At 40.1% G+C, this 25,954-nt stretch overlaps 1 long non-coding RNA gene across 1 annotated transcript; it reads right to left on the reverse strand.

Annotated features, from left to right (window-relative positions):
• Positions 1–17,558: 17,558 nt before the first annotated feature.
• Positions 17,559–22,225, reverse strand: LOC147648553 (uncharacterized). Its single transcript, XR_015280204.1, has 2 exons — positions 22,003–22,225; positions 17,559–17,632 (listed from the first exon to the last, which is right to left on the reverse strand). It is a non-coding gene; the product is annotated as an uncharacterized LOC147648553 (long non-coding RNA).
• Positions 22,226–25,954: the final 3,729 nt, after the last annotated feature.

Here is a 25,954-nt window from a genome sequence, read left to right on the forward strand (position 1 = left end):
GAGCCCCTATCATGTAAAAGCACTGCAAGCTCCACATGAAGGGGTTGGAGGCGGTAATCAAAGCCTTCACAGGAGACAGTAGAGAGGACAGCCCTTGCCTACATCAGGGACAAGGAAAGGAGATAGAAACATGGTCCCCTTAGAAAGGGCAGCATCCAAGTTTCACAGTGATCATTGCCAGGAGAGTATGCTCGAGGCTACAGGATTAAAGATGAGGAATAGTTTTGTTACCGTGATTGAGATGCCAGTGGTATGTCTGTCTCACACTCTTATCAGCCTGCCTTTGCAGACACAGAGGAATTGCAGTCCATGTAGGAGAAGTGCAGGACTCATGGCAGGAATTCCTGGCAGGGTCAGTAACTGTGGCATGCTGTGAAACTGCAGTTCACAGGGCAGAGAACAAACTCTGGACTCCATATTTGCCCAAAAGGCACATGGACTGCTCACTCATTGGCAAAAATGGCAAGCAGATCACAGCCAAGGATGGAGAAAAGCAAAGCCTGTCCTTTATATACACTCCAAGTAATTGTGGTTTGTACAGTGTGCTGTCATCAAATTCATTACAATTTCTGCTTTTCTTCTTATTTGATCTCCTTCCTCCCTTCTTTCACTCCCCCATTTCTTTCCTATGACTTTCTTTTCTGGCAGTACTCATAATACCACTGTAGTTTGTCTTCTTACATATCTACACAAAGTATTCTGTGATTAAGTTGTAGTTGGACGTATTGAGGCCAAAATGATTGGAACACCGAAGTTGATACTACTGAGTTTCAGGCAGTTATAAGATTCAGACAGGTTTTTAAATTTTAATTACCCTTTTGGGAGATTAACTCTGCAGCCATGCAAGTTGGCAACTTGCCTTCTGCTGCGATGGAGCAGGATATTAAGTTCTGGATGTATGGAGAGGTGCTCTTCCTGAAAATCCTACCAACAAAGGTAATCCACCACTAGCCTATTGAATTCCCTCTAAATAACAATATGAGTCCCAGTGGCTTTCTCACTGACAAGATTTTACACTCTCCTCGTTGGCATAGTCCCTGTTGTCTTCCAGTAGCATACTGATAAAAATTAATAAAACTTGGTACACATTTGTTAATGCAACCTTTGTCCAAGGAATGGTTCTCTCTTCCAAGAGAAGCATTTTAGTAGAGTGTATAGAATTAAGGCTTAGAATTTTGTTTCTAAGATAAATGTATGCCTTGCTATTCACTGATCTGTGAGATGGCAAGATGAGTAAAGAGTTTCATGAACTTTTGACAGTGCTGAGTTTTGCGAGGTTAGACTGTTGCTGAGTTTTGTGCCTGTGTCAGACCCACTTGTAAAATACATCATCATCTTACAGATGAAAAATTACTTTTGTCACGGAGGACTCTGTTCTACCAGAAAAACACAGTTACTAATGATACCTCTTGTCTGCATATTCATCCAGCTGCTTCTCTTTTGTCCTCACCTGAAAATTGCTCTGTCTGGATTTGACTTTAATCAGTAGTCTGCAATTGGATTCAGCCTCAGACCCATCTCTATACTAGTGATGAGATTTTTGTTTTGTTCCTGAGAAGATGTAGATGTGAAAAATATCCATCATATGCCTGGTTCTCCAGTGTTTGTAAAAACTTGTTGAAAAGGACTGAGACATGTCTTTCAAAACTCCATAAACCCGGGAGTCTAGTGGTGGTGGAGGCAGTTTTCCAGCATTATCTGCTCCACCAGGGAAGATTATAACTAAGCCAGCACATGAATTTGGATATATTAGCCCTCTGTTCGGGTTGGATATTCCATTCCTTCTCTTGCTCTATAGCTCTGGGAAGGAATCAGACTTCAGTCCACATCGTTTCTTACTCAGTGAAGCAAAGGGATGCAACACAGAGAACTTTCCCCTCACCTCTCTTCCTTAAGAGGCAATGCATGTGCATACAGCAATAGCAATGCAAGGAATGATGTCCTGGGAAGGCAGGAGAGAGTGTGTTTCGTACTTCTATCTACTCAGACCCCTCTAAAAGCTATAAAAGGACCAACTTGATTCAGCTTGCAATTATATTAGCCTGTTACATCAACATGTCATTAGCAAGTGTCAGAATCAAGAGTCACCCCTTTTCCTTGAAAAGGTAAAAATAGATATAAATGCAAAGCACCAAATTTTCAAGTATGGCCATAACATCCCTTTCAGATTTTGGAGGTCCAGTGTAAGAGGACATCATTATTTTTTGTAAATTTCAAAGTTGGCATGTCAGGACCCTCTAAGAAACAAAGTGTGTTTAGTAGGCATCTAGACTATTACTCGTTCATAGTTAAAAATAGATTCCTACACTTATTTTCAACACCTGATTTTATAATAAATACCTGTGGAAGAAAAAACAGGATGTTTACCCCAAAACTATTTGGTAGAAGCAAGGAAACCTTTGTTTGTGGGCATTTAAGTGAGCAGATGGAGAGACTGGGGAGCAGAAGAATCTGGCCAGTGAGGTTAGCAGGCTTTTCCACTGTGATTCATGGGGGTAAAAGAGCCTTGTCTTTGCCTTGGAGCTTGTCTTCACCTGAAAGAGGAGTGCAAATTTATAACATTTTCCAGAGTTGCTCAACATGTGGATACATTTAGTCCAGAATAGGATTGAAAGAAATGCAATGAAAAAGTATTTTGAGATAGAAGTGTAAAAATGGGGGGGGGGGCATGTTGAAATGGGATATTTTATACCTTTATAATTATTTTTATGATGAGAGTATAGGGGACAGATTAAGACATTTTGAATCTGGATGTTTTCATAATTATGAAGAATGGATTATTTTCTCATTACCTAAAGGTTTAAAAAATTTATTGTTCTCCCTCCCTCCTTTTTTTTCCTTTTTTGTTTTTCTTTCTTTTTTTTAAATAAACAGAGTTTTTTAAAAGACAAATTCCAAATACATAGCATTGTGTCAATTTGTTCATGATCCTCTATAGATTTTTGTGAGGAGTTTTTCATAGGTTCTTCTCAAAAGAAAAGCATAAACTTTTGACCTATTAAGGTTCTTTTAGTATGCTATGATCACTCAATCTATTTCACCATCCTGGTATTAATTTCAATGAGATACTGATTAAGAGTTATACCAATCTGTATATGTGTTAAATAAAATTATTTAGAAGAAAAGATCTTTTTATTGACTTTAGTAACTTTATAAATTTATGGAAAATGGAAGGACTATTACTTACTAGCTTCCAAAATTAAACCTCAGAAATGTAATATCACTTAAAACCAGCAAACATTAATTTAGCAAGTTACATTTAGTTTTATAGCAATAACAAACAAACCAATGGTATTTTGTATCTTACTATTAAATTAGAAAACAGTGATGTTTCGTAAGTGAATATATTTGTTGCTTCTTCTAATCTTTATAACAAATAATTGCTTAACTTACAAAATGCCATAGATGTGAATACAGAGCATATGACAATATCTCACAACCATAATTCTTCTGCATAAACTGCTTTTTTTTTCTGGCTCCACTAAACAGAGTGTCTTGGGTAGACCTGTTTCTGATACTCTACAGCCAATATACATCTGAATGGGTTAGGAGGTTCAGGCTGCCCCACAAACTCAGGGGACAAGGGTCATGGAAATTCTAGTTTTCCTGCAGAATTGGTACGGCTTCTTCCTTAGGATTTTATTAGGAAACTCAGAAAGGTTTATGTAAATTTAAACTACCTTGAAACAGCGAAGGGATGAGTTTATCCTATTAGGCTCTTAGCTTCTGACACCATCTACTTATTTTAGGACTGGATCTGAACTGAGCCTTCAAGGCTCTTTCTATCTCTATGTTTTCCATAAGACAGTCTATGAATGATTTCATTCATTTAGGGGAAGGAACATAAAACAATCCCTGCCTGCCCTTTGTCTTATCTTAATATAAAAACAACTGTACATCAGAGACATACTACACATGGACATGTATTAAATACTGAAAACTGAAAAGACCAAACTAACAGCATTGGATTCTCTTGTCACATCAATAAATATTTCACATATATTTATTACCCAAACTGTCAGTTTTAAGTCCATCAGCTTCTCCAAGGGCTCAGATTTTTTCTGTCCTCCATTGTCTCTCATATGGACTCTCTGCAGCATTGACAGAAAGCACACATGAGTGCCTCCAAGCTATGACTGTGCTACAGAGTAGAGTCTTTACAACCTTCATTCACATGCTGCCACCTCTTTCTCCTAACCTCCCTGCCTCCTGCTGTATTTCAGGCTATTTTTTGGTCCCTCCATCTCTTTGCTTGACATTTCAGGGTGGTTTTATTAAACACATTCCATGGGTTACCTGTACTCCACCAGGACTTGCAAGCCGCAGCCAAGACCTGTAGTTCTATGCACAGAGACCAAGAGATAACATAGAAAGGCCTTGCTGTGGCCCAGACTTCTGAGTAAGTAAGCACTGAGAACAAAAGTGAAGGATTGGAGGATGATGAACAACAAGAAAAATAGTGGTGATAGCCCTGCAGTCATCTGGCCAGTGTAAACCATTGCATTCCTCATTGTTGTCTCACTTTTTTGCTCCAACTCATTTTCACTTTTTTTTATGTCACATTAGTACTTATCATGTTATCAAGTGTTCTTCCCTAATACACTATACACTTATTATTAATCACACTTTGCAGTATATTTATAATTTAAAAAATCTAGATTTATAAATTGTAATAACTTACAGTAATTTATAATAATTTATAATTAAGAACTAGTATGCATTACACTATTAAAATAGGATTACACAGAATAAACAATTGGTGTTCTGTTTGTGGGCCAACTTTGTTATTTTTTTTAAAATTTAAAATAAATGTGATCAGGAGCGAGCACATGTGCGCACTCCAAAATGGATGTTGCAGCCTATGTGCTCAGATCCTAAAATGTAATCCTGTAGTTTATTTTGGTAAATATTACTTTTTCTGACTCCTCTAGCAAAAAATTTGACAGCTCTTTGGTCATAGATTAGAGTGTCAGTGTGCTATAGATGTCCAAAGTAATCTCCAAAGACCAGTCTGAGTAAATTTAACTACAAGTTTGGAAGATTCTTAAGCAAAGGAGCCCCTTGGAAATGGGGCCCAGCAACACATGTGGTAGCTTATAAGAGCTAAATCTGACACTTTTTATTTATGAGAAAGCTATTTATTTATTCTTTCTGTCAGACTTGTTTGTGGATTTGTAGGTTCCTGTTTTAATAACTTTGCTTTTCTTCTCCTTTTGTCTTCCTTGGCTGTGTTTTGGTAAGGTGGGGAAAGCACTGTTTTGCTTTCAAACACTCTTGATAGTGTCCTTTATTCAACTTATAAAGCAGCAGAAGCACAAAGACCAAAATTCAAAACAATTTTCACCTAAGAATATAAGCATATTTTTATACATCTTTCTCACCCTTTCACCTCAGATAAATCAATAATTCCCAGGGTTATTCCTGGTGATTTAGCAGATCAAGTTGTTCTCTTGCAAAGTCAGTTCTTTGGACCTATGGTAAATGCAATGAAAAGCAGCAGAAGGAAGAAATGCACTCCTACAAACTTGATATTCCATTTGACACTCATAAAGTTTACATGTATCAAATATTAAATATTTATTATTTGTAAGTTTGGGAAGAGTTGGAAAAAAGATGGGTTTTCTGTCTTTTCATGATAATGATAATAGAAAGAAAAATGGATAATCCACAAAGCTTTGAGGAGCTCATGGCAGTATCTTCATATTTGTTTTCCCATTTCAGTCCTTCAGCTGCCCTCAAAGAAAAGTGACTTCAAAGATTGTCTTTGATTGTTTTTCTATTTAATATAATAATTTGATATGTATCATGTCCCCACCCAGTATTTATATATATAATATGTATCCTCTGTTAACTTCACAGACTGGTGTGTAGGTGTACATCTCTTGCATAGGATATAATTTCCCTGGGTATTTTACCCACATCTGTGGTCCGGATTTCAGAATCACAGGATCACAGGATGGGTCAGCTTAGAAGGACCACTGTGGGTCCAGAGCACATGGCACAGGATTGCATCCAAACAAATGCAGTGAGGGAGACTCCACAGCCTCTGTGGGTAATCTGCAGAGAAAGTCACAGTGCTCAGTCACTGCACTTTAAAGAAGTTTTTTCTCACGTTCAGGTGGAATTCCCTGTCTCATGTCCTGCTGCCTCGCACCACTGAGCAGAGCCTGGTCCCTCCTCTGACCCCTCCCTGCAGGCACTGACAGACACTGATGAGGTCCCCTCTCAGCTGTCTCCTCTCCAGGCTGAACAGGTTTGATTCTCTCAGCCTTTCCTCACAAGAGATGTTCCAGTGCTGCATCACCTTTGCAGTTCCCTGCTGGGCCCACTCCAGGAGCTCCAGGTCTCTGTTGTGCTCCAGAGACCAGAACTGAGCAGAGCCTCCAGGTGAGACCTCACTAGAGCTGAGTAGCAGGGCAGGATCACCTCCCTTGACCTTCTGCAGTGCTCTTCCTAAGGTACCCCAGGTTCCATTGGCCTTCCTGGCCACCAGGCCACTGCTGGCTCATGGACAGCTTGTTGTCCACCAGGACCCCCAGGTCCTTCTCCACAGAGCTGCTTTCCAGCAGGTTGGGCCCCCGCCTGTGCTGGTACCCAAAGTTGTTCTTCCCCAGGTGCAGGAACTTGCAATTTCAAACTGCTATTTTCTGTCCATTTTTCCAGCCTGTTGAGGCCCTTCTGAAGTGCTGTACAACACTCTGGGATATCATCCACTCCTCCCTTCTTATTTGCCAGAAAGAGCACTAAAAGATTAATTTGCAGAAGAAATGACACTTCTGGAAAGGTTATTGAAGAAGTGGAAGACTACAGGATCTGCTAGTTCACTTTCACTCAGTCCGCCTCTTCTCCTCCTTCCAAAGGGAAACATAAGCACTGGAGGAAAAAGCAAAAGTTTTTAAAGTTGAATTTTTCTTTCCAAGTCAAGGAGAAAACTACTGAATGAGTGCCATGTAACTTGTCATGGTCTTGAGTGTTCTAACACATTGCCATGGATATAGCATCATATACCAGTTTACTTCTTGAACCCGAAATTAAAAATCTCTCTTGTAGATATCACATGGTCCACTCAGTTTACATGAATATAAAAGATAAGAGGTCTCCAACTAATTTTGATCACTGATTCATGTAACACATTCCTCCTCTGTCTCTTTCTAAAGATCACTGAAAACTTCACTTTCAACACATTAATTTGTTGTTATGAAACAGAGAGAAAATACCATAGAGGTAACTCCAGATGTCTCACGGCTTGACAAGCCTCTAAGGAGCTTTTGAAAATCGTAATTTTTTAAAGACATCTTTAAAAGCAGTTTTAAGTGTTTGCCCTAGCAGAGCAATAATGTTTATATAAAAATAGCTTGTAGGTCCAGCCATAAAGGCACCAACACCACCAGGATAGAATTACAAGGTGAATAAGTTGTGAAACCTTTTAACTGTTTTATTTTTTGACTAAGAAAATAATGATAATTAAAAAAAAAAATGTTAATTACTTCACAAGATGTGTTATTTATTTCACAAGCTTAACTCGACATGATCTCAAATCTTTCTTGTCATTATAAAAGCCCCCTGCTTGTGCAAATATGAGAACAGTGGGTTACTAGGTACTCATCCTAAAGTCATGATTCTTATTTTTAGGCTGAAAAATGATTTAAACAAAACAGCAATTTCCTTTTGCTTTACCTGTATAGGGTAATATCTAGGTTCCACAAAATTCTAGAGGAACAAGTTCAACTGCGACTGCTAAGGGTGACTGCTTGGTGCAGTCACTGGCAAAAGAACTGCCCGGGCAGCTAACATAAGGGATCTGGGAGATTCTTTGTTTCTCTAAGAGCACATGACCAAATGAACTTTTGAGTAGCGATAGAGCAGCAGATTTTATGGAGTAGGAAATGTCATCATCTATCTTATCTATTTTTATAATGACTATGTTATGATATTTCTGGTTCCAAGTGTCTTGGTGGGCTGCAAAGCAGTACAAGGAAAATGGTGCTGATCTGCAATGCAGTTTCAGGGGATGAGGATACTATTCCATTGATGTAACCATAACTCTGAAGGTGTTTGAAGGTTTCTGTGCAGGGAAGTTATGTTGTAGTATGTTTATTCAGCTCTGTTAAAATTGTTATTATTTCATCTGTTTGGTATGTTCCTGGTTCTCCCCCATTTACTCCTTTGGTTGGTTTCATTTGTCTGTTATGTAAACCCCTCCTAGTTTTCCTGAATGTTCCCTGTCCATCACCTTTACCCTGCCCCATCTCCCCATCCATCACTGTAAACCCCACCTCTCTTTCCAGACCCTTCCATGTATATCATCCCTTCCTAGACGTGTTATTGATTGTTATGTTGTATTCCTGCCTTCTTTGTATCCCCATTGATCCCTGACATTGTAACCTCCTCCCCTTACCCCTCCCTCCGTGAGCTCCCATTGGACCCTGGACTGTGCCCACCCCTGAGATAAAACCCAGTGCACAGAGGTGCTCAGGGCTCTCTTCGGTCCTGAATTCTCCCAGCCCAGACCCTTGTGTTCATTCCCCTCTCCTGATTAAACCTGTTCCTGGGAAGTACAGCCAAGTGAGTCTCCTCCTTCCTTTTAGCACCCCCCATGACACCTGATCTGGCAGAGCCCGGCAGGATTCGGTGCTCTGAAGGTTCTGCAGTGGGATTGCCTTTCCCCTGCAGTTCCCCACTCCTGGTGACTGCCCGTGCTGGAGTGGCACCGTAGAGCTAGCCCGGAGCTCCGGTGCGGCCAAGAGCAGCGTCAAAGCTGTGCACTGACATCATGTGTGACACCCATGCTAGTGTACATAAAACTGTCTCAAGTCTTGGTCAGTTGTGCTGCCTTCTGGCCTGTACATGCATCTCCATTTCCTTTGATGCTGGAATTCAAGGCGAGATTTTCCAGCGCAGTTTTCTAATGCCAAGGCAGTTTTGACATGCATTTCCACTCAAAAGTCCTGTTATATTGCAGAGTGGGTGGGATGTAGGGTACTGTATTTCTGTCCCAAAGTCCATCTTGAGCTTGTTTTCCTAAAATTACCACCCCATTTTCAATGCTGAGCACCTTGCCATTTGCTTCACCGTTACCAACTGCTGAGATGAAAGGCATCTCAAGTGCAGAGGCAAAGTCACTGTGAGACAGTGATTTTGGACTTAAGTTATGAATTAATTTGGCCAGCTGTTCCGTTGCCAATGACCAGACCAATTTGTTTTCTCTCAGAGACAGGGAACAGAATGGTATATTCAGCTTGTAATTAAAATATGAATTCTGCATCTGATTTAGCATTTTTTTAGTAGGGATCTAATACAAATAAGACACTTTGTTTGTAACTTAGACCACATGGTTCTGCAAAACTTATTAATACATTTGCCTTACCAGACTGGAACCAAAGCTGGTAAAGTCAACCGGAAACCTTTTTAGTGAATTTAGTGGATTTTGCATTTGTCAGTTGAATGTTGAGGTGTTCAGGCATAAGTTTTAATACCTCTATTCATGGGGATACATGAGGCTGCAACCACTCTGTTCCTGCTCAAGGCAAAAAAGGGCAGCAGCTGGGAAACACCGCTTTGTATTCTGATCTATGCACATATGTAGGACTTTGTATCCAGCTTCCAAAGAATATGATGGTACCTGAGCTACACTGCTCTTGTGTAAGAGCAAAACTCTTGTGTAGTCTTAATGAGACCAGAAACCTCATTTAGACACTGTAAGAACCCATCAAATTTACTTTCTAACAAAAAGTTAAGAAGCAAAAAATTATGATTTGGCTTACAAGACAGGGGAGAGAAAACCATTGACCCAGCCACCCTATTTTTTCAGGTGCACATGCTAAGGTTATTAGGATTTCCTAAATAGTCTTACTATCTGCACAGATAAGTTGTAACAAGGATGTTAAGCCTAAGGCTGACAAAATCAGCTGTAATGTTGAAAAAAAAAGAGATAAAGGGGAAAATAAAATAATGTTTGTTTTTAATTTTAAAAAAATCTTCAATTGGAATTGAAAACTTCGCGGTTTTGAGAGACTTCCTTACTATATGCCACATCTTTTTAAAATTGTTTTGAATTGCAGTACTCTGTAATGTTATCATTTCAGTGGTACTGCTGTGGCTTTGACCAGGTTTTCCTTTCAGAAACAAAGCCCTGTGTGCATGGTCTGGTGCCTGCTCTGCACAGGTGTAAAGAGCACGTGTACTAGGTGGGATGTGGATACTCAATGAGTGTCACCAGGTCTGCTGTTTCATTAGGCCTGATTCCAAGAGATCCTAAAAGTGCGCAGAAGTTTTAAAATTCTGTCCAGATAAAATTTCCAGAAAGAACAAGAATAGCCAGAAAAATTGTTGTGCTAACTACATTGGATAACTATTTCTTTCATGTTTATATTCTAGTAAGAAATGAGCTCTATCAAATATTAAACTACCTTCTTTGTAGAAGGAAGTAAATACTGACTTTTACACAATTTGAAAGGGAAAATACAACAGGTTAGAGTAACCTGCCTATCTTTACCCATTTCTGTAGAGCTATTCTGGGTTTATAGTACTATTTTTCAGTTCAGGATCACTTTTCAGATCAGGCTCAAGACAGAGCACTGAGAAAGAGCATATACATAACTCTTGATCAAGTGGAACAAACCAAGCTGTATTTCTCTATTCTAGTTACTAAAGGTCTCTCCATATAAAAGAGAAAAATCTCTAAGACACTGGGTGCAGGAAATCCAGGGATTTTATTAAGAGGAGATACCAAGTAATTTCTTGCTATGTAACTAAGCTCATTGTTTCATCTGCCATACAAACAGATACCACCTGTATCTTTGCTTTGCAACCACGTTTCCTAAGGTCACTTTGCTGCTGCCAAACATACAGAGGACCAAAAATGATATAAAAATATTAATATTTTAAAATTTACATTTACATCATCCATTTATATCAGCCATATTATGTTTTGTAATTTACTAGGTCAGATCCTTTGTAGATTAAGGTCTGGCCAACTCCTAGGATGCTCCATAAGCTCAGAAAAACAGTGCCTCTCACAGTGACCAAGGGTCTGGCCCTAGCACATTACCTTATAGCAGTATGGGGAGAAGGGACAGTTTGCTCATGAAATAAGATTCCAGCGCTTTTGTGGCTTGTATTTTCCAAACCCTTCTTCAAAGCCATCAAGGCTTTCTCTTTCTCACTCATCCAGGAGGAAGACAATGACTGAGTCTTCCTATTACTTAAAAGCATTCTAACATTATATTTAACATTACAATTTTATTTTTTTTTTTTTTATTTTACATGGTGAAAGAATATGTGTGTTCTCCCTTTTTCTACCATCAGGAAAAAATATTTTCAAAAGAAAGAAATAAGCAAGTTATGCCCATAAAAACTTCTCAGATCTTTAGGGACTTCCAGATGCACTCTGTTAACAGAAATAATAGAAGTATTTGCATCATGAGTATCATATCTGTGAGACATCACACTGTTTCTTGGATTAAGCCAATTTAAAATGTATTGAATGCTGATTTGTTGGTGTCATATTTAAATATCTTTTCTCAAGAGTACCATTCTGTATCTTCCTAGAGCTTTCTTTGATTTACTCCTATTCCTGTACCAATCCCAGAGTAGCTGTACCAATTTTCTTGTTGAAAAGCAATTGGTATTGAGAGAGCACCACGTGGATCCACCTAATGTTGTGTTCTCCACATGCAGTAGAATGGCAGTTATTAAAGAGGCTCACTCTTTAAACCTCTCTGACCAATAAACTCTATATATTTTCATCTTCTGTAGCCTGTAAATTTGTCAAGATTTCAGTTAACCTAGTCTATTGTGTAATGCCCATGTGGCATGTAATTAAGAGCTTAAAATGTTTTCATCTTCATTTTGATAGATGTTAATATGTACTGCAAAATACAGTACTGTAACCTTTCCTCCCACTAGTAATCTAATGCTGACTTTATGCAGAATTTAATTCTGAAATACCTACTATTTTTTCTCTATTTTTTCTGTCCAGCACAGCCAACAAGGCACAGCAGGAATACAGTGTCTCCAGTGTTCTGTCTCTGATCTCCCCAGAACACTCTGGCTTCACTCTGGCTTTCAGGCTGTGGCTCTCAGAGGCACTGCAGCACCACTGGAGTCCAGAACCCACACCAAAAAATAGCAAACTGTGCTGGAACTGTTGTGTTGGCCCCTGACTTTGAAGCACTTGTGACAGCACAGACATCAGAACCCTGCTGGCCTGTCACCTTTGAGTGCAGTAGAGCTGGTGTTGCTGTAATTCTGACAAACCATCCAGACATGCTCAGCTGCTGGTTATAATCACATGCTGTAACCACTTTTCTTGCTATTTGCAAACCCATTGTTCGTGAACTCTAGAAAAACAAAACTAAAAATTGGTTTAGGTGATAAAAAACAGTGCTTAGTTTTCTTCATATGAAGAAGAAGGATTTTAAAAACAAATGGGACTTAGAAATGCAACCATACTCTGGTGGCTTGGCCTAGGGATTCTTTAAACACTTATGAATACCTAGCCATGTTATAAACAATTAAATTCCCCGCCCATGTTGTATGTACACAAGATAGTTTGAATGTCATACAGAGCTCTTTGGAACAAAATGTAAACAGGCCTTTCCAGCTGCAGTGGGAGTCTCAGAAATCAAATGTCAAAGTGCAGGCCTGTGAAAGCTGTAGGGGATCACTGGGGTTTGTTCATCAGCTGGTGTGACCTGCTGTCTGAGAACTAAATTGACACTGCTCCAACTTAGTGGGTGAAGAAAATAAAAATACCTTCATTCTCCCCACACTATGAGAAGCAAAGTGGTGACTTAGAAAAAGGATAGCAGTAGAACAGAGAAAAATTAGTGCCTCCCATTGCTGTAGAAGCCAGCCACTGTCAGGGGCTGACAGTAAAAGGGCAGGCGACAGTGCAGTGCAATTCTGTAGGCTAGTGATATCAGCTTTTCCAAAGCAAATGAGGGGGCAAGAGGTAAGGATAAAGCCTAAACTTTGACCACCACACAAAGTGATGCTGTTCTTTCCATTCATCTCAGCTTAGACTGGAAATTTACAATCCAGCCCTTAGGGTCTGCTCTCTTGTTTAAGATTTGGTGGGTCACTTGTGATCCGGGCAGGCTAGGTCCATGGCCCAAGGCCAGTTATATGAGGTTCAGTAAACCAAGTCTTGCCCTTGGGTAACAACAGCCCCAGAAAGTGCTAAAGGCTGAGGTAAGAGTGGATGGAAAGCTGCTGGGTGGAAAAAGACCTTGGAGTGTTGGTCAATGGCAGCTGAACATGAGCCAGGGTGATGAGCCAGATGGCCAGAAGTGCCAAGGACATCCCGGCCTGCATCAGAAACAGGGCAGCCAGCCGGGCCAGGGCAGGGATTATACCCCGGTACTGGGCACTGGTGAGGCCACACCTCGAGTGCTGTGTCCAGTTCTGGACTCCTCAGGTTAAGAAAGATGTTGAGATGCTGGAGAGTGTCCAGAGAAGAGTAGTGGGGCTGGGGAAGGGTCTGGAGCACAAAAGATTCTTTTGAGGAGCAACTGAGGGAGTTGGGGTTGTTTAGCCTGGAGAAGAGGAGAGACCTTATCAGTCTCTACAACCTCCTGAAAGGGGGTTATAGCCAGGTGGGGATCAGCCTCTTATTCCAGGCAACCAGTGACAGGAGAAGAGGAAATGGCTTCGAACTTTGCCAGAGGATGTTCAGGTCAGACATCAGAAGAATTTCATCACTGAAACAGTATTAAGCATTGGAATGCTCTGGTTGGTGGTGGAGTCACCATCTCTGAAAGTCTTCAAGAAACATGTGAGTGTGCACCTGAGGACAGGGTTAATGGTGAACATGGTGGTGGTGCTCGACTGGACTTGATCTTAAAGATCTTTTCCAACTTCAGCAATTTTATAATTCTATGAGTGAGAATCTGCCTTGGAAGATGTTAGGATACAAAGGCTTTTACAGAGGAAAACTTTGGTGAAATAAGTTCCAGAAAAAGTCTTGCACAAAAATGGAAAATGAGTGGATCATTAGAAAATTGAAGGACAGCTGCAGGTTATAATCTGGAAATTGCTTTTCCAGAGCACTTCTTGGAAACAAAGGGAATGAGACCTTCAACTGACTCCTATCTATGTAAATAAATTAAAGGAAGGTTACAGTCCTCCATGCCTGGCACTATCTGGTAGGTACAGCTGATGTTTTTCTTCCTGACCTCCACACAGCAGTGCAGCAGCCTAGTCTGAGGAACAAAACTGGTTTTGTGATGGTTGCTCCCATGCAATTGGACAGAGAAAGGATGGTCAAAGATGGGGTAGTGCAGCTAAACTTTTCCCCTTTGAAATGAACAAAGCCATTCTACACTAAATTGTGTATGAAAATGACATCCATGCATAATCAAGGTAATGGCATACCAACATAAATCACTAGGAGGAAGGAACAACAACAAAAAATTATTAGTGATGGCTGCATGCAAGAAAGGGGTAATAGCATTCACAACACCAAAATATGGCTATATCATCCAGAGAGTAAAAAAGCTTCATCAGAGATGAGTGCAAGAATGTTTAGCACAGCCTTGCCTATAAACAGATAAACTGCACAAATATGGAAGATAAAAGAAAAGAAAAAAGCAACTAAAAGAGAAGATAAAATTTGCTTTGTTTGCAAGGCAAAGATAAAAGTACATGGATACAGGCCTGAAATGGGTTTAGCATAATGACAAACAGGGAGATTTGAGATGCACACTCCAAAAGAGGATGTATCTTGATAGAGAGAGAAAGTGAGTGTCAGGGAGAAGAACCAGTGAAGAGCAAACTCCAGAGGAGAAAACTAGAGCCAAGCATGAAAGTGTGCAGGGTATGTAAGATCAGAGACTTGAAATAAGTCTATGGAGAGTGCTAAAGATAGCAAGTCAAAGATGAAGATAAAGGAACCAGCTCTAAACTGCAGCTCTATTGAAAAGCTATAGGAGCTCTGAATCCCTCAATTTTTTGAGGAAACAGTTGGGGTGACAATTTCTGCATTATGAAACTTGATCTCCAGGAGTTACATGATCATATAGAGAATGAAGGATTTAATTTTAAAACTCAGTTTTTTGTAGTTTAAATTGGAGGAAAAAAATAAGTGTTCTGCATAAATCCTAAAAAAATCCAACAGCAGACAGCAATCAGTGGGAAGGAAATTTATTCAGCTGGGTATTTTTACGTGATTATAAAGCAAATGATATTATTTCTGAGCATTCACAGACTTACCTATTCCCCAGTCCCTCTTTGAGGACAGAAGTTCAGGGGACTCTCCAGTCCTGTTTCATACCCCCTCACAGCCCAATGATGACTGCTTGCTTGACATAGGTGTTATGATGGAACATGCATTGGAAGCATAAAATACATACTCCAAAAGAATTATCCTGAAAAAAAACTTGCAGAATCACTGAATGGTTTGAGCTGGAAGGGACCTTTAAATGTCATCTAGTCTGGCCTCCATAAGCAGGGACATTCTCCACTTGACCATTTTGCTCAGAGCTCCATACAACCAGACCTTGATTGTTTCTGTGGATAGGGCATCCCCAGCTACTCTGAGTCACCTGGTTCAGTGTTTCACCACCCTCAGCATGAAAAATTTCCTCCTTATATCTAGTCTGAATTAACCCTCTTTCACTTTAAAACCACTAGCCCTTTTCCTATCTTTACAGGCAGTCCTACTGTAAAAAAAAAACCTCTTCAAAGGAGATAGCCATGTACAAACTTACATTCCTGGGGTTATCCCAGGAACATATTTTTGCATTTGAGAAGAGGGGATGCTATAACAGAACACACACAACCACACTCCCTCACATGCCTTTGAAGTAAGGGAATGTGAAATGAAGGGTTCTGCAAGTGTTGGGATTTCCCTTATGCAGTATAACAGCACTTAACAACAAGAGAGGCCTTCCTTATATTGGAGGTGCTTGTGTAGCACCTCCAATAATAAATAAAATAATCCAAAAAATGAGAATGAGTGATGAAGAAACAGGACACCCTAGGGCTGTGCTGAGCTCATCCAAGGTTGCCCTGTGGCTGGACTGCTCTGTCTGGCACCCGTACAGCCAGATGTGACTGTACTGACTCTGCTTTTGCTCACATGGGCAAATGACAGCAAAACCCTGAAAAATTACTCCCATTCTGTGAGGAAATGAGAAGATAACCTGAGGTATCTGCAGCAACTGGCAATTCCATTTGCTTTTCACTGTATTCCAGGATAACAGTCTTATTTTCTACTTGGCTACCAGTGTCAATCAGCTACTAATAAAAAATCAAAATAAGGTCCAGACTTGTGATTTCATGCTGTGACAGTGCAAAGCTTGCCAGCTAATACCTGAAAGCAAGTGGCATGTTATCCCAGGGGAAATTTGGGTTCTCCTGTGCACCAGAGAATCAGTACTGACTTCTTGGCTGTAGCAGACTGTAAAGAACATTTGGGTGGAACATATGGAGACAGACTGCGATTTTCTATCAGCAAGCTGAAGTTCTGGGGCAGGGTGTTGAAGAGCAGAGAAATGAGCAAGAGCACATGTCCTTTATGCTGTGGCCTAAGCCTGGCGCAGCACGGTGGGGAGGACACCGGAGCAGGCTGGAATGCCAGGATTGATGGCTACCTCATCTCTTTACTAGGGCAAAACTAGGAGGAGGTGAAACAGAACAGTGTAGTTTGTGAAGTACTGATGGTAATTTTAATTACATATATATTGATATAGTAAATAATTATAATAATATCTATAATAATAGGGAGGTGTGTGTGTGTGTGTGTGTGTGTGTGTGTGTGTGTGTGTGTGTGCATGCGTTCGTGTGTGTGTGTATATATAAAATTAGTCCATTGGTAATCCCAGTGTCTTTCTGTGAGTGTTGAGGCTGGGACAGTGAGTTTAAGCATAGCACATCTCTGTTATCACCAGCCTTGTCTGGCTGCTTTTGGTCATCTGAGGCATGTCCTTAGTGCACCCAGCTGAAATAAGTGGCTCCTCCAGATGAAAACTGTCATGTAAGGTCAAATTCCAAATCTTTAGCTATGAAACTGGAACAGGATGAGACTGACTTACCGTATTGGACATTAGAGCTGAGCTAGGCTTAGCAAGATTAGTATCTACTCTGTATGCAGCACAAGGGGACAGAGTTTGTCTGGAGCATGAGTTCTTTTCACCTCAGGAAAATCTGCAGAAAATCGGACACAGTGCAGGGAAGTGATGGCCTTGAAGCAGGAAAGAGCAGATAGGTGTTAGACATCAGAGTTCTGACACATGTGAGTGACACAGCTACAACTGCAGTGGCCTGGAACATGCAGAAGAGCAGCAGAAGGTCCTGGTACTTTCCTGAGGAACATTTAGGAAAAAAAATTGTAGGGTGAATATTTTAATCTACCTCCCCTGGATGTGCAGAAGTCCTGTTTAGTGGTTTATTAAACATTATAGTGAACTGGACAAATCCATTTTAGTTCTTGTTTGCATTATGGCAAAAATCAGGGTATCTTCAGGTTAATGCAGCATAGCACAGATGTATAGTCTGTTTTTGTTCCTGCTTTGCAAAATGCAGAAAATATATGACATGAAATAATACTGTGCAGATGGAGAGATACACTGGAATTTATTCTTCTTTATTGACACTCAGTTTTTCTTCAAAGAGCTGCCTCAGCTTCATTCTAAAATTCCAAAGTCAAGTAGATGAATTAGTGGAGGAGAAGTTTCCTGCATTTCCTAATTTAAAGAGCCCCATCCACCCCTGGGAAAATACCAATTTTGAAAAAATATTTCCATTTTTCAAAACAGCATTTTGAAATTAACCAAAGTGCCTTTTTCAAAATGTCAGTGCTTAGTTTCAAATTTCTGGTTTAACTCAGACTTAATTTTCTCTAATGCAACAAGGAAGTTCCTAGAGAGAAAATGTAAATCTTTTCTTGATGTTTGATTTTAGAGAAATCTGCAAAAGAGTGAACTCCAAGGATAATTTACAGTTCAAGAACACAAATTATTTTCTATGGAACATATAATGATTTGTTTTCCTGTTAAAATTTGTGTCCTTGTTATTTCTTTTTGCCTTCTCAACATTTCTTTGACATAGCTTCAAGTTAATAATAATCTATCCAACCTCACAAACAAGCAAAAATTTAGACTAAAGCCAGTGGGAAGTTTGCCATCAGTGTTGATAAGGACAAGGTGCAGCCTCAAGTTCATTACCTCTGTAATTTTATGTTACTATTGTGTTTTGTCTGACTGCGTATTAACCTGATTCACATTTGATGCTAGATATTCAGATTCCACCATTCTCTTAAATTCAGGCCATCAGACTGTGACTTCATCAGTGAAAAGCCACTCATGTTGTGTCCGGAATTAAATCCAGAAAAATCTGTGTACTTTATTAGGAATTAATCAGAAGGGCAAGCCTAGGAATATGATCTATTACTTTGTTTTCCTGCAGTGTTTATATTATTGTTCTCTGTTTCTCTGTTTTCCTGCTGCATAAATAAACCCTTTTCTTTTTATCTTTGAGGTATTCATGTAATAAAAATCTAATTTTTTCATATAATCAGTTGCCATTTCTCTTGTTGCATGGTATTTTATATGTTAGATTCTCCAATTCATATAGGAGGTAAGACAAAAGAATGAACCCTATCCACAGAGAAACTTTTTCATTGAGTGCAAAGCACCGTGAAGCTACGGGGGGTGTAATTGTATAAATAATTTAAAAGGCAAAGAAAATAGATGTGGAATGCAATTGCTGAATGTACACTTTTTGTCAGATGTTTAATATTTTTTGTCAAGGGAATGAAGTTACTTTTATTCTACTGCTTTTTATTCAAGCTGCTAAAAATACACACACAGACACACAGACACAGACACAGACACAGACACAGACACACAGACACAGACACAGACACACACACACAGACACAGACACACACACACACACAGACACAGACACAGACACAGACACAGACACAGACACACAGACACAGACACAGACACAGACACACACACAGACACACACACAGACACTCTCTTTCTTTCAAACACAAAGAACAGCATATGATAGCAATAAAAGACAAAAGTACTTTCTTGCATTAATTGTACTGTCTCCACCTGACTGACCCTATCTTTGGTCAGTGTCTTTGTCAGTGAATCAATGTTATATTCTCTAAATTTCTAGTAATGTAAATATGCTAAGCTGGCAGGTAATGATACTGGTGGAAAATGTATGTGAAAAGAAGCTTCAGTACTCTGAGGAAAAATCTCTCTCTTCTCTATCCGCTGCTCTCCTAAAGATACCAGACATGAGTCTGGGGCTGCATCCCTGTCCTGCAGCAGAAGGTTCCTGCCCTTCTGTACAGAGATACTACAATCATGAATATGTTGCTGTTTGCATCTGTTTCTGTGCTGCAATGATCAGCAACAAAGAAAAATCTGAGTGTAAAACCATGCATATGGAAATGGAAGTTTCTGTCACAGATCAGGAATGCAGATGGGGTTTTGGACACGGAAAATGTGTTTTGCCTAGAGGAGCCCAATTGTTACAGATGAGCAAAGATACAGCATGGCCACACAGTACCAGAACTCAAAGAAGTCCTGCTGCCCTGACTTGTCCATGCACAGATGGTCTTCAGCCAAGCTTGTGCAAATTTCTCTGTGTAATGCAGGTATTTCAGCCAAGGATAGGCATGTTAAAGTAGTTCTCATTTACTAGGACAGCAGACTGTTTACAGCAAAGCAGTGCTAAGCACACATTTTACTGCACCAGTTTAAGATGACAGTGTGAAGAAGGCTGCCAGGAGGGTCACTGACTGGCAAGGGAATTGCAGTATTTTGGTTATCTCATGTTAATTCCCCTGTGGGTGCTCATCTCATTTACTCCCTGTGGAGGAAACAGCACATTGGCAGGTTATCCCCTCATCACTGCAATGTAACCTCAAAGAAACCCTGTGGCACTCAGCTGGATGTGCTGAGACCATAACCAGAAGACATCTCACAACCTCCCACCCAGCCCCCTAGTCTAGCTTTGGCAGAAAAAAGTGAAGCATGACTGATTGTCATGTGGAAAGTGACCATCAAATAATAGGTATTTAATGGCATTTGTTCTGAAGGTAACTCTGAAGTCTTCAGTCTCAGATTTATGCCCAGATTCAGATTAAACAAAATCTCCTTTCTTAAAGTTTTTACAGCAGTTGTGTGAGGAAAAAGAGATTTGTGGGGGGTATATGAGGAAACCTGCTGTTATTATATATGGGCATTATATTATACCCCTGCACATCCCATGGATCAGTTTTCTTTGTGAAAAGTACTTCTGAGCAGCCCTATAACCTCCATCACACCAGATCTGACTTCTCAGAAATCTCTGCACAGACTTTACTGGATAACCCTTTCTCCTGTAGCACAGGGCCTACTGCAGAAGGATGGAAAGCTGTGCTGTATCCAATTTACCATCTGGTAAATAGGACAGACACATATTCTTCCTGTGGCAGAACACTTGCAGTAATACATTTTCAGGGGAACTGCTTGGACTGAACAGGCCTTTGCATGACAAACTTAGCAGTTAGGAGATTCAGTCGCTGTGTTCAAGAGCTAAGTTTTGTTCTTGGTCTGAGTTTCCATGCCCTGGTCCCCTTTCCACTGTTGCCTGTGGTTGGTAAAGTGCTCGGTGCTGTTCTATTAAACAGCTCCTGCACACAGCCTGACTTTGTATTCCACATATCCATAGACATTGCCTGATGAGAGGGGGCTTTGTGCTGCCAAGAGCTGCTGGTTGGAAAAATATTCCTGATTATGTATAGTGCTATTGTTTCTCAATACCACTGCTTAATCAGCAAAGCTGCATCCTAACTTCTGCTAAAATATTCAAGGAAAATGTGTATGTCAGCAAGGGGTCCTAAGCAATAAACCCTCAATGGCCCAAGAGCTGGTGAGCAACAGAATCAAGATGTACAAGATGTACACCCCCTTCAAAAAGGCACGTAAGAATATTTAGAAGAACTGAGAGTTTTCATTTCCTTTTCTGTGAACCTCATATCAGGTGCTGAGGAGGCACTCACCTAATGCACTTCAATGCTAATTGAGGCAGTTGAAGTCAGTCTTCCATGGGAGATGAGAAAAAGACAGCAGCTGACAACAGCAATGGGCTGGGAAAGGCATTGAGAGGCCAAAAGAAGCACAAAGATGGAGAAGCTGTGAAGTAAGATCTGAGCCTTGATCTTCAAAGTGGAGGTTAGGTATTTAAAATTGAAAGTAGTGATGAACAAGAAGGAACCTTTGGAAGAGGGGTTAGGTTTAGCAACAAATGATCACAAGTAGAGGATCTATACCAGTAAAACTGGTATAGAAGTCACTGAGAGTCCTTGCCCTAGATAAACTAACAATTGATCTGATCTTCTTTTTTCTTTAGGAGTACCTAATATTCAACCCTTATTGTAAATATTACCATACCACACTGAGAGCCCTATGCTCCAGAGGCATAAGATCAATTCCATACTGCAGCTTCTATTGAAAATAAGTAAGATCCTACCCTTTGCAGCAAGAAGGAAAGCCTATAAAAGTGAAGGTAACTAGTACAAGTAGCTGGAATATATGGTAATGAAGCTTATGAGCTACCCCTGTATTTCAGTGACAGTCTTACTTCAGCACACTGCGTGTCTCAGGGAAAACACCCATGGTATTGTAGGACAAAAAAGGGTGCAAAAGAGCCCTGGAACAGGCTCACAGGACTGAGAGGGGTGTTCTCAATCATTCTTCTGAGTATTAAAGGCAACCATGGAAGAAAATATCAATATGATGACACCAATATCCTTTGGGAACCAGGAAGAACAAGCTACCAAGAGCCTAGCTCTGCCTATCAGCATCAGAGATGATAGATATAGGGTCAGTTCATTGAAAGAAGGGGAATTGTTATACACATGATACTGTGTTTAGAAGAACCTTTCTGCTTGCCCTGAAGTAGAAGAAAACTCCCTCAGATCAGTGTCACACGTGAGTTAGTGAGGGTCTTTGACTATCTTCATAGAGCTGTTTCATGTTCAGTGCCTACCTGCAATGTCACTGGAATATTTTGGACACACTCTCATGCTGCATTACCATTTGACAGTCCCCAGCTTTTAGGCCACCCTCAGTGACCCTGAAAGTGTTTTACTAGGAAGGGGTTACACCCACATAAGTGGTAAGGGAACTGAGCTATGGAGAAATGACCTTCTGGAGCCCTCCCAGCCTTGGCAGCGTCAAAACTACTTGGTGGAATCCAGATCTCTGGGGTCTTCTAGGACTGGAGGGTGCTTCTGTTCCATCTGCACCACTGAAGTTCTTTAAGACATCACAAAGGCCACCTCTGAATGTTTCCTGTGTTACAGAGTTCCTCATCCTTAACATAGGAGATCTAAAGGCAGAACAGGCACTGGAAGATTTGAATATAAGCACTTGGGTCAAAACAAGCATTTGCCTGTAGCTTAGTGGAAAGATTCCAGTACCTGAAAAACTGTCACATCTGATCTTCAGTTAGTTTTTCTGTGTCTTTTCCTGTCTTCTTATTCCTTTAGAACTGTCTGTGTAGCTATTTTGACAGTAACTCCTCAAATCTGCTTTTCAAAAAAAAAGCTGGATAAGACACTGTCTGTTGAAACAAAATAAAACAAAACAAAAATAGCTCAGATTAACCCTGGGTCATTTTGCTAGCAAAAATGAAGGAAATGAGCCATGGAAGAGAAGGATGGATGGGAAAGGGAGGGTGCTGGAGAATGATACTTCATTTTACAAACATCAAGATACCATCTGAGTGTTGGCAACAAACTTGAATTCCTAAGGCTCCTATGTGGTGGATATGTCTAATGTCTGAGGCAGGAATAATCAAGAGGCTGCTCTAATACTTGTGTGTCATCTGCAAAGCAAGCACATCAACCCTCATTGCCAAAGCTAGTCAACATGGATACCTAAGTTAACAGTCTGTCAATTCACAAGCATTTCCTTGGATGCCTAAATGCAATTTACTCTCACCCCCCTTCACATAAAACATAAACATGACACTCACCATATCTGTCCATAGTAGGGTCTCTGGGTAAAATTTATCTCAAAAACAAAAAGAAGGGCCTTATGCAACAGGATCACAGTTCCTCGCTTTTCCTTTTGTTTTTAAATGCAGAAAAACAAATATTTATTTTGTGATAGATTAAGGATGTACAACTGCTAGCTTCACAGTGCAATGCAAATTAAATCTTCACCCAGTGGGCTTAGATGGAATTTACAGGGAGCAACATAAATAAAAAATTTATTATTCACTACTTCATTGCTTATTTGCTGTGAAGGATATAACAGTTTACTGTTCAAGTGGCTTATGATTTCAGAGTGCAATAAAAATGAAATCAATGGCCAATATGTCCAACACTTACAAACAATTCTTTATGAAATAAAACCTTATTTCCTATGGTGCCTTTCATAGCAACTGTATTCCAACGAGTTATGCATACTGAAAGAATCCGATTACAGAGATAATAAATAGGGAAGGGGAGTATAATGAAAGAGATACTGGGAGACAGGGGAGAAACATAAATAATATGCTACAGAACCAATGTTTCTCTTACTTAGCTTTGTACATAATGATTACCTTGGTGGGATTCTGCTGGAAGAGGTAAAAAATCCAGCATGGTTCATTTTCAAAGGCCACAATCAGCAACAATTTATCAGCTGCTGCACTGGAGGATATGATAATGTTTAAAGGGCATCAAATCAGGCCCATAAAAGCTAATGGAAGGCTTTTTCTTTCTGTGTGTATTGGATCAGGCCTGAGTGTACATATTAAACCAATAATACACATCTCTCTTTTTTCTTTTTTTTTTTTTTTATCTAGATCTCTACATCAAAAGAACAAAACTCCAAAAGGACTTTTTCAAGAATGGCAACAAATCACCAAAGGAAGATAAAAACTCTTTTAACTCTGCAAAACTGATGTCTTTCTGGCACTTTTTATTCCGGTGCATTTCACAAGATACTTGGAAAAAAATGTGTTTTCAAACTGCAAAATAAACTTAGTAGGGCAAAGAAAAGGAAACTGTTGCATTCTTCTGAAATGCAAAATGCCGTAGTTGACTAATTGAAATACTACCCCAATCAGGCAAACATTTTCTAATATGAAAATTTAAGTCCTCAACCCATTATAGTGAAAAACAACAAATATCTGCAAAGAGATCTGAGCAAAACAAAAAGAAGTGTTAAAAATACTGTCCTTAAACTAACATATTTCAGCTTCAAAATCTACTTCATAAAGGCTTGGGACAGACTCAGTTTTCAATCTGGCAGAACAAGTATGTCTACAGGTACTTAAAAAAAAATACAGTAATACAGTTTCATTTCTTTTTAAACATTTTTATGTTGATTTCACAGATAATCTATAATGGTTTTCAAACACTTACAAACGTAGCGGATTTAAATATAAGATGTGCAAACAAGAGACATTTTTTAATGTCAGACTGGGGAAGGAGATGCTGGAGAGCAGTGCCATGGAAAAGGATCTGGGGCTGTGGGTCCATTTGGGCAAGTTGAACAGGAGCCAGCAGTGCCCTGGCAGCCAGGAGGGCCAGCCCTGTCCTGGGGGCATCAGGGACAGCATCACCAGCCAGGCAAGGGAGGGGATTGTCCTGATCTGCTCTGGTGGCCTCACCTCAGTGTAAAACAGACATTAAACTATCAGAGTGTGTTCAAAGAAGGGCCACAGGAAGGGTCTAGAGAGGAAGCCATTGAGGAGTGGCTGAGGTCACTTTATCTGTTCAGCCCTGAGACCTCATTGCAGTACAACTTTTTCATGAAGAGGAAGACGAGGGGCAGACACTGATCTCTTCTCTGTGCCAAGGGAATGGCCTGAAGAGGTCAGGAGAGGTTCAGGTGGGATCTTAGAAAAGGTGCTTCACCCAGAGGGTGGCTGGGAGCTGGAACAGGCTGCCCAGTAAATTTGTCACAGCATCAACCTGAAAGAATTCCAGAATTGTTTAGGCAATGCTCTCAGGAACATGGTGTGACTCTTGGGACTGTCCTGTGAAGGGATAGGAGTTGGACTTTCATGACTCTTGTGGGTTCCTTCCAACTCAGGATATCCTATGATTCTATGACATAAAAAATGGTTGCAAACGATGTTGGAGCACATTTAATCTGAAAAACAGAACATTAGTAATCAGTAAAGAAGTAAATATCTAAGTAAGACCTCTGACAGGACCAGCCATGGGGGAAGATTAAAGATGTTTCCACACGTAGCTGGACTGGGTCTGGGTGAGGTGGAGTCCCACAGAAAGCCAGATTTACAGCTCATGAACCTCTATTTCCACTACAGTTTCACAAAATACTGCTGAACTAGCTTTTCAACAGTTTGGGTCTGTTCAAAACCTTCCCTTCAAAAGCTTCACAAGAATCTTCTTTCCATTCTTGTCTCAAACATCTTTCACTCTTTGTTTCCTTCATATTACTAGATTTTCTTCTGCTGTCCTAGATTTTGCTTCATTCTAACTTGAAGGTCAGTATCTAAACTATTTCCTCAACTATTCTCTTATCACTACACAGCAAATTTCCCCTCAGGACGCATTGTGCAGCCAGAGTCTCCGGTGCCTTTTTCACCCCAGGCATGCTAGAAAGTCTCCCCTGAGATATGTCATAAGTAGAAGTATGAAGTCAAAGAACCCCAGACTTTGGCAGAAACTGCTGAGAACATGCTGAAAATATGAAAATATTTTCACTCTCCAAAGGGAAGACAACTTTGTGATAGGCTTGAGAAGAAGGAAGAAAAAAAAAAAGAAAAAGAAAAAGGAAGCACTAAAAATCTCTTTGCCAACAAGGAAGACAAGCTTTGTTAATCTATTTTATTTTAACACTGAAATATCCATAAAAGTCCTAGGCTGTTATTTTGGGTTGTCTTAGTTTATCTGGCTATCTGGGTTTACAAAGACACCCACTTCCCAAAAAGACGCTGATTTTTAAGAAACATTAACTAGAGAAGACAATCCCCCATC

The sequence above is a fragment of the Cyanistes caeruleus genome, chromosome Z (assembly GCF_971803275.1).
Source record: "Cyanistes caeruleus chromosome Z, bCyaCae1.hap1.1, whole genome shotgun sequence".
NCBI lineage: Eukaryota > Metazoa > Chordata > Aves > Passeriformes > Paridae > Cyanistes > Cyanistes caeruleus.